Here is a 9,254-nt window from a genome sequence, read left to right on the forward strand (position 1 = left end):
CCTCAGATAGTGCAGTCTGCCCCAGGGTTGTTTCCCTGTGTCCTCTCTAGGAGTAGAGCAGTGCTCTCAGGGATCTACCAGCCAACCCCAGGAGCCTCTAAAACTCTAATCTTAGAGACCCACTAATTGCAAAAACTCATGAAATTCACTCGGTCTTATTTTCCCTCATCAATATCTTTGGGGAAGTGTTCTTGTGCATATACCCGTGAGCTCCACTCTCGCCTTTCTCCACGACCAGGGCTCCCTCCCCTCTGTAGTACCCATGACCTATTTCTCCTCCATACCATATCTCCACAGTTCCTATCTTCCTCAAAGTGGCTTCTTCTCTCCCTTTAGTTGTACCTTTTGCCCTTTCAGTCCTCTGATTGATTTCTTGAGTAGTCAGAATAGTTTGATATTTATCTAGCTGTGTTTAAGAGACAAGGCAAGCCTTGGGTCCTCCTACTATGTAACCATCTTAGTTCTTCCCATGTTGATTTTATTCTTGAGTATTTTGTCTTCTTTGTTGCTATTTTAGATATGCTCTTTTCCTTTCCTATATTCTAATCAGTTATAGTTGGTATATATGAACACTTGATTTTTATGTACTTAATTTTACATCCTGATACTCTGAGGGGTCTTTTTATTGCTTGAGTTTGTTTTATCATCAATTCTCTAGGGTTTTCTAGGTATACTGTCATATTATCTATGAACATAGATAGTTTTACATCATTTTTTCCAGTTAGACATAAGAATGTCTAATTGTTTTGTCTTTCTATTTGCATTGGCTAAAACATCCAGGGTAATATTAAATAGTAGAGAATGTAACAGGTATTTTTTCTTTGTTATTGACCTTAATAGAAATGGCTTTAGTGTTTTCTCATTTAGTAAATACATTGGCTGTAGGAATGAGGGTGTACACACACACACACACACACACACACACACACACACAAACACACAATTGAAGTGTAGTTGACATGTAATATTAGCTTTAGGTGTACAATATAGTGATTTGACAATTATATACATTACAAAATACAATAAATGTATTTGCCATATCATCATACAAAGTTATTACAATCTTACTGAGTTTATTCCCTATGCTGTACTTTACATCCTTATAACTTTGTTATTTTTTAACTGAAGTTTGTCCTTCTTAATCCCTTTTACCTAGTTCTTCAATGCCCATCTCTCTCTCTTCTGGCAAGCACCATGTTGTTCTCTTTATTTATGAGTGTTTCTTTTGTTTGTTTGATTTCTTTAGATTCCATAAATAAGTGAAATCCTAGGCTCTCTTTCTCTGACTTATTTCACTTAGCAAAATACCTTCCAGGTCCGTCCATGTTGTCATAAATGGCAAGATTTCATTCTTTTTTTATAGCTCAGCATATTCCATTGTGTATAAATACCACATCTTGTTTATCCATTCAACTATAAGTTGACCCCTTTATCATAGATTAATTAGCCATATAAGTGTGAACTTATTTCTGGGCTTTTTATCCTATTCCATTGATTTATGTGTCTATTTTTGTGCCACTACCATACTTTTATTATATTACAACTTTGTAGTATATCTTGAAATCGGGAATTATGACACCTGCAGCTTAGTTTTCTACAGATTGCTTTGGATTTTTGGGTCTTTTATGGTTCCATACAAACTTTAGTATTATTTTTTTCTAGTTCTGTGAAAAATGCTCTTGGTATTTTGATGGGGATTTGAATCTGTAGATTGCTTTGGGTACTATGGACATTTTAACAATATTAATTCTTCCAATCAATGAACACAGAATATCTTTCCATTTGTTCGTGTCATTTCTTTCATCAGTGTTTTATAGTTTTCAGAGTACAGGTTTTTTACCTCACTGGTTAAGTTTATTCCTAGATATTATTTTTTGGTACAGTTGTAAAGGGAAATGTTTTCTTAATTTCTTTTTCTGCCACTTTGTTAACAGTGTATAGAAGTGGTATATATTTTGTATTCTATGCAACTTCATTGAATGTATTTATTAAGCTAGTAGATTTTTGGTGGGGTCTTTTTTTTTTTTTTTTTTGGTTGGGTACAGTATACTTTATTGATGGTACATGACAAGATAGGGCTCTCCAAGCCCCTCCCCTTCCTCGGGGTCTGGGATGTAAATTGGAGGTCAGGAGATTCTCAGTGTGTTGGGGGATTAAGTTGGGGAAGGGATTCCCCAGCAGCTGAGGGCCTCTCTCTTCCTCTTGTTCTTGCTGGGGCTGGTGGTCCAGGAGGCTCTTACTCCTTGGAGGCCATGTAGACCATGAGGTCCACCACCCAGTTGCTGTAGCTGAATTCATTGTCATACCAGGAAATGAGCTTGATGAAGTGGTCATTAAGGGCAACGCCAGCCCTGGTGTCGAAGGTGTCACTGTTGAAGTCACAAGAGACAACCTGATCCTCAGTGTAGCCCAGGATGCCCTTGAGGGGGCCCTCCGAGGCCTGCTTCACTACCTTCTTGATGTCATCATATTTGGCAGCTTTCTCCAGGCGGCAGGTCAGATCCACAACTGACACGTTGGGGGTGGGGACACGGAAGGCCATCCCAGTGAGCTTCCCATTCAGCTCAGGAATGACCTTGCCCACAGCCTTGGCGGCGCCAGTGGAAGCAGGGATGATGTTCTGGGCAGCCCCTCAGCTGTCATGCCACAGCTTCCCAGAGGGGCCATCCACGGTCTTCTGGGTGGCAGTGGTGGCATGGATGGTGGTCATAAGGCCCTCCACGATGCCGAAGTGGTCATAGATGACTTTGGCTAGAGGAGCCAAGCAGTTGGTGGTGCAGAAGGCATTGCTGACAATCTTGAGGGAGTTCTCATACTTCTCGTGGTTCATGCCCATCACAAATATGGGGGCATCAGCAGAAGGAGCAGAGATGATGACCCTCTTGGCCCCGCCCTTCAAGTGAGCCCAGCCTTCTCCATGGTGGTGAAGACCCCAGTGGACTCCACAAGTACTGAGCACCAGCATCACCCCAGTTGATGTTGGCGGGATCTCGCTCCTGGAAGATGGAGATGGACTTCCCGTTGATGACAAGTTTTCCGTTCTCAGCTTTGACCGTGCTGTGGAATTTGCCGTGGGTAGAATCATACTGGAACATGTATACCATGTAGTTGAGATCAATTAAGGGGCCACTGATGGCAACAATATCCACTTTGCCAGAGTTAAAAGCAGCCCTGGTGACCAGGTGCCCAATACGGCCAAATCCGTACACTCCGACCTTCACCATCGTGTCTCAGGGACGCGGCTGGCCCTGCACCAGAAGATGCGGCTGTCTGCGAACGGGGAGGAGCAGAGAGTCCACCATTTCTTATTTTATTTATTTTTCTCTTGACGCATTTGCTAAAGGTTAATCAACTTTATCTTTTCAAAGAACTAGCTCTTAGTTTTTATTTTTAGTCTCTTTTCATTTACTTCCACACTAATTTTTATTTCCTTTCTTCTATGTTTGGGCAGTGGCATCAGTGGCTGCTCTTTCTTTTCTCTTCTTTCTTTCTTTCTTTCTTTCTTTCTTTCTTTCTTTCTTTCATTCATTCATTCTTTTCTTTCTTCCCCCTCCTCCTCTTTTTCTTCTTCCTCCTCCTCCTCCTTCCTTGTTCCTCCTTCTTTTCTTCCTTCCTTTTCTTCTTTGGCTTTGTTCTTCCTTTTAAAATTTCTTTAGGTGTAAAGTTAGTTTGAAGTTGTTCTTTTTTCTTAAGGTAGACCTCTATCACTATAAACTTTCATCTTAAAACTGCTTTTGCTTTGTCTCAAATATTTTAACCCATGTTTCCATTTTCATTTGTCTCCAGGTACCTTTTAATTTTTCTTTCTTTTTTGTTGTTGTTGACCCTTTGGTTGTTTAGTAGCATGTTTTTTTTTTAGTTTCTGGGTTTGTGTTTTTCCAACTTTTCTTCTTGTAATTGATTTTTGGTTTCATACTGTTGTCACTGAAAAAGATGTTTGGCATGACTTCAGTCTTCTAAAATTTATTGAGATTACTTTTGTGATCTAACATGTGATTTGTCCTGGAGAATTTGTTCCATGTGCACTTTAAAAGTATATATATTCTGTGGTTTTTGAATGGGCTATTCTGTATATATTTGGTTTAATATGTCACTCAAAGCCACGGTTTCCTGATTTTTCTGTCTGTATGATTTGTTAATGATGTAAGTGGTGTATTAAAATTCCCTACCTTATTGTCTTATTGTCAATTTCTCTCTTTATGTCTATAAGTAATCGCTTTGTATATTTAGCTACTCCTAAACTGGATGAATAGTTATTGACAATTCTTATATTCTTTCGTTGGATTGACCCCTTTATCATTATACAATGCCCTCTTTGTCTCTTGTTACAGTCTTTGTTTAAAATGTATTTTGTCTGATATAAGTATTGCTACCCCAGCCTTTTCACTTCATTTATATGGAATACCAGTTTTCATCCCTTCACTTTAAGTCTTTAGACTTTATTCTGAAATGAGTCTGTTATAGGTAGGTATAGATGGGTCTTTTTTTTTTTTTTAATCTACTCAGTCACCTTGTATCTTCTGATTGAAGCATTTGGTTTATTTATATTTAAAGTGATTATTGATATGGATGTACTTGCATTTTTTCTGGTTGTTTTCTGGTTATTATTGTAGTTATGTTCCTTTCTTTTTCTCTTGCTTTCTTCCATTGGAATTTGATGACTTTCTTTAGTGTTATACTCAATTCCTTTCCTTTTATTTTTGTGTATCTATTATAGGTCTTTAGTTTGTGTCTACCAAGAGGTTCAGCTATAACATCCTATGTATATAGCACTCTATATTAAGTTCATGGTCACACATACTAAAAACATTACATTTTTTTCTTCTCTATGCTTTACATAGAAGATATTGTATTTTACATCATTTTATTTTATATATCTTTAACTTGCTTTTGTTGGTATAATTGATTTTACTACTTATATGTTTTACCTCCATACCAGCTTTATAAGTGACATCTCCTATTTTTATTGTACGTTTGCTTTTACCAGGGACATTTTTTCCTTTCATAATTTTCTTACTTCTAGTTGTGACCTTTTCTTTTTCACTTGAAGAAGTCCCTTTCACTTTTCTTCTAAGGCAATTTCAGTGGTGATGAACACCTTTAATTTTTGTTTGTCTTGGAAACTTTATTTCTCCAATTCTTAATGATAATCTTGCCAGGTAAAGTATTCTTGCTTGTAGGTTTTGTCCTTTAGGCGCTAGGTATGCTCTACCACTCTCTTCTGGCCTGCAAAATTTTCTGCTGAAAAACTACCTGATAGCCTAATGGGGTTTACTTTTCTCTTTTGAGATTATGCCTTTATCTGTATTTTTTGCCATTTTATTTATTATGTTCCTTGGTCTGGACATCCTTGGATAGATCTTGTTTGGAGCTCTCTGTGCTTCCTGAACCTAGATGTTTGTTTCCCTCTCCAGGTAGGTTAAGATTTTCAGCTATTACTTCAAGTAAATTTTCTATCTTCTTCCTTTGGAATGTTTATAATGTGAATGTTAGTACACTCAACGTTATCAAGAGGTCTCTCTCTAAGATTTTACTTATTTATTTATTCATAAGACAGAGAGAGGCAGAGACATAGGCAGAGGGACAAGCAGGCTGCAGGGAGCCCGATATGGGACTCAATCCCAAGACCCCAGGATCACGCTCTGAGCTGAAGGCAGACGCTCAACCACTGAGCCACCCAGGCATCCCAAGAGTTCTCTTAACCTAGTCTCATTTAAAGTTTTTGTTGTTCAGCTTGGTTGCTTCTCACTACCCTGTCTTCCAGACTGCTAACTTATTCTCTTGCATCCTCTGATCTGCTGATTCCATAGGGTATATATTTTCTCATTTACATTATTCTTCAGTTCCAACTTACTTTTTTATGTTTTCTATGTCTTTTTTTGATGTTTTCATTGAGTTCATTGATTCTTTTTTAAACTCTAGTATCTTTATGATCATTACTTTGAACTCTTTATCAGGTGTAAATTGCTTGTTATCAAAACCAGGTGCTCCAAGGATATCCCTGTGTAAGCTTGTGCAATCTTTTATTTTGGCTGGACCATGAGAACTTCTGGCATGCTGATAGGTGGGATAGCTCGTTACACACCTAAGTTAGAGACTCCGCTGTAGCTACTGCCAGGACACTGGTGGGTGAAGCTAGTGCCCTACTCCCAGGACAGCAGTTCTTTTTTGGGCGAATGCCATTCCTGAGGCTGCCCACTGGATGTGGTGGGATGAGACTCGGATAGAGGGTTACCTGCAAACCCAGTATAGATGGGTTAGGTAGGTAGGGTCTGCAGCGAGAACACCAGGAAGGGCAAGCAGTGCAGCAAGGTAGAGGGACAGTGTCAGAATTGGCTCTCACATTCTTCCATCCCACTAGGCTGAAGGAAGGCAAGAAAAAAAATGGTGCCCACCAGCCTTTCCATTTCTGGAGAAAGCTCCTGCAGGTCCCTGCCTCTTAGGTACACATCCTAAAATTAGTCAATAAATTTTCATGTATACCCCAAGCACTTTTTAAAGTGGTGCTTCTATGCTGTGTCTCATGCTGAGTGTTATAGTGCCCTGGCCCTTTTAGAGTGGAGACTCAGTTTCCTATAGCCCTACACCTCTCCCAGAGCCAAGTCTCACCGATTTTTCAAATCCAGATGTTATAGTGCTTTGTCTTCCCCATGAAGGTCTCCAGGGCTGGGGGTGCCCAGCATAGATTTGATCCCCTCACTCCTCCATTCCTGTGATACCCCTCCCATTTGTGGGTCATTGCTCTAGGAATTTGGTTTGTCTCTGCCTTTCCTATCCTTCTGTGTGGCCTTCTCTTTATCTCTCTAGCACTGAAAGATCTCTTCTTCCAATCAACAGGTTGTTTTTCAAGTGAGTTGTGTTACATATAGTTGTTGCCTTGGTGTGTCTGTGGGAAGATGAATTCAAGATCTTCCTAGCCTACCATCTTCCCCTGCTCTCATATTTCATCATGTTTAGGCTTTTTCCATCAATTCCTATTTGCGTATTTTAAAAAATCACGATGATTACTGAAGTTTGCCCAAGATTTTCTCAGCATCTGTGGTGATAATCTTATAATTCTCCCCTTACATATGTTAGAGAATATTGCCTCAATTTTCCTCTCTCTCTCTCACACACACACACACACATAAGATATATTGTAGGTATAAAGTTAATGATAGTTATATTTCTCTTATACATTTCATTCATTTAAGGTATCTTTCTTTGGTCCTTTGTTTTGAATTATATTTGGACTAAAATGAACATTTGTCAATCTCAATTTTTTTGCTGTTAGTATTCCTTGGCATATACTTTCTACATTATTTTATTATAATAAAGGAAGTAATAGCCCATCTCATACATTGTGCAATCCTTTAGTGGCAACCCAAATATTAGTTGACTTCTTCCCAAGTATGTGCAAACTATATTATTTTTCTGGGATCAAATTAATGGGAAGTTCAGAAATTCCATTTTTATTATACCTAGTATCTATAAGTGTTAAATGAAATGGCTATTTTCTTGTTATCTGTATCAGTAAGCTCTTACTCCATAGAAAACAACCACAAACTCTAAGTGCTATACAGCAATAAGCATTTGCGCTGCAATAAGCATTTATTTCTTCTACGAGCCCTCTGCTTTAGGCTGAGGGAGACCTGCCTCTCACTCACAGTTCTGTAGGTCAGCTGGGGATAGCTCTATTTCACATGTGTTGCTCTAAGGCATAGGCTAATGGGACAGCAGCTACTCAGTGGAACATCACATGGTGACAGCATAGGGAAAGAAAGCAAATTAAACAACTGAGGCCTTAAGACTGAAGGTCAGAATTGCAGAGTATCACTTTTACTCACATTACATTGATCAAAGCAGGTCACATAGCCACCCAAAGTCTAGGAGTGTTGATGTATACTATCCTGATGATGAGGCCAGAGACAGATGTGGATGCAAGAAGTTAAGAGTTGATGACAATTTAACCTCTACATTGACCTTGTACCTATAGTTTTTTTTTTCAAGGATTTTTTTTTTTTGTTAAATCCATTTATCTCCATATAGCACTACAAAAATAAATTTTATATTGTTTAACTCTCACTCATCTCTTGGGATAGCTGATCTATTTAATCTTATCCCAAGTTATTTAAGTTTATCCTCTTTTCTTTTTAATGGCTTTATGGAGATATAATTGACTTAAAAGATTGTATGATACTCAGTGTACATTTTGATTTGTAATATGTATACATTGTAAAAGTATTCCCCACATCTAGTTGACACATCTGATACCTCACCTATTTTTTTTAAAGATTTTATTTATTTATTCATGAAAGACATACAGAGAGAGGCAGAGACACAGGCAAAGGGAGAAGCAGGCTCCCTGCAAGGACCCTGATGTGGGACTCGATCCCGGACCCTGGGATCATGCCCTGGCCGAAGACCGATGCTCAACCGCTGAGCCACCAACGTGTCCCCCACATATTTATCTTTTTTTGGGGGGGGTAGTGATAACATTTTAGTTCTCTCTTACCAAATTTCAGTTATACAATAGTGCTGTCAACTATAGCCACCATATTGTTTATTAGATGATCAGACTTTATTCATTCTATAGTTGAAAGTTTGTAACCCAAATTCTCCTTATTTCTTCTACCTGGGGAACGCTTTTCTACTCTGCTTCTATGAGTTTAACTTTTTTCTTTTAGGATTCCACATACCAGTGATACCATGCAGTATTAATCTTCCACTGTTGGGCTTATTTCACTTAGCATAATGTCCTCAAGGTCTATCCATGTTGTTAGCAAATGGCAGGATTTCCTTTTTCTCGTGGTTGAGTAATATTCCACTCTGTGTGTGTGTGTGTGTGTGTGTGTGTATCATGCCTACTCTATCCATTCATACACTGATGGACACTTAGATTGTTTCCACCTTGGCTACTGTGCGTAATATTGCAATGTACATGGGGATGCATGTATCTTTTTAATATTATGTTTCATTTCCTCTGGATATATACCAGGAAATGGGATTGCTGGATTTTATGTTAGTTTTTTAAAATCTTTTGAGGAACCTCCATATTGTTTCTCTTAATAGCTGCACCAATGTACACTCCCACCAATGATGCACAATGGTTCCCGGTTCTTCACCCTCACCAATACTTACCTTTTTAAAAAAATGATAGTCATTCTAACAGGTGATATAATATCTCTTCATGGCTTCAATTTGCATTTCCCTGAAGATGATTAATGTTGAGCACCTTTTTACATGCCAGTTGGCTATTTGTATGTCATCTTTGG

The 9,254-nt window shown here is 38.5% G+C and overlaps 1 pseudogene; it reads right to left on the minus strand.

Moving 5' to 3' along the window:
* Nucleotides 1-2,236: 2,236 nt before the first annotated feature.
* On the minus strand, nucleotides 2,237-3,579 carry LOC121491468 (annotated as a pseudogene).
* Between the last annotated feature and the right edge of the window lie 5,675 nt (nucleotides 3,580-9,254).

Source organism: Vulpes lagopus, chromosome 5 (genome assembly GCF_018345385.1).
Source record: "Vulpes lagopus strain Blue_001 chromosome 5, ASM1834538v1, whole genome shotgun sequence".
NCBI classification, from domain to species: domain Eukaryota; kingdom Metazoa; phylum Chordata; class Mammalia; order Carnivora; family Canidae; genus Vulpes; species Vulpes lagopus.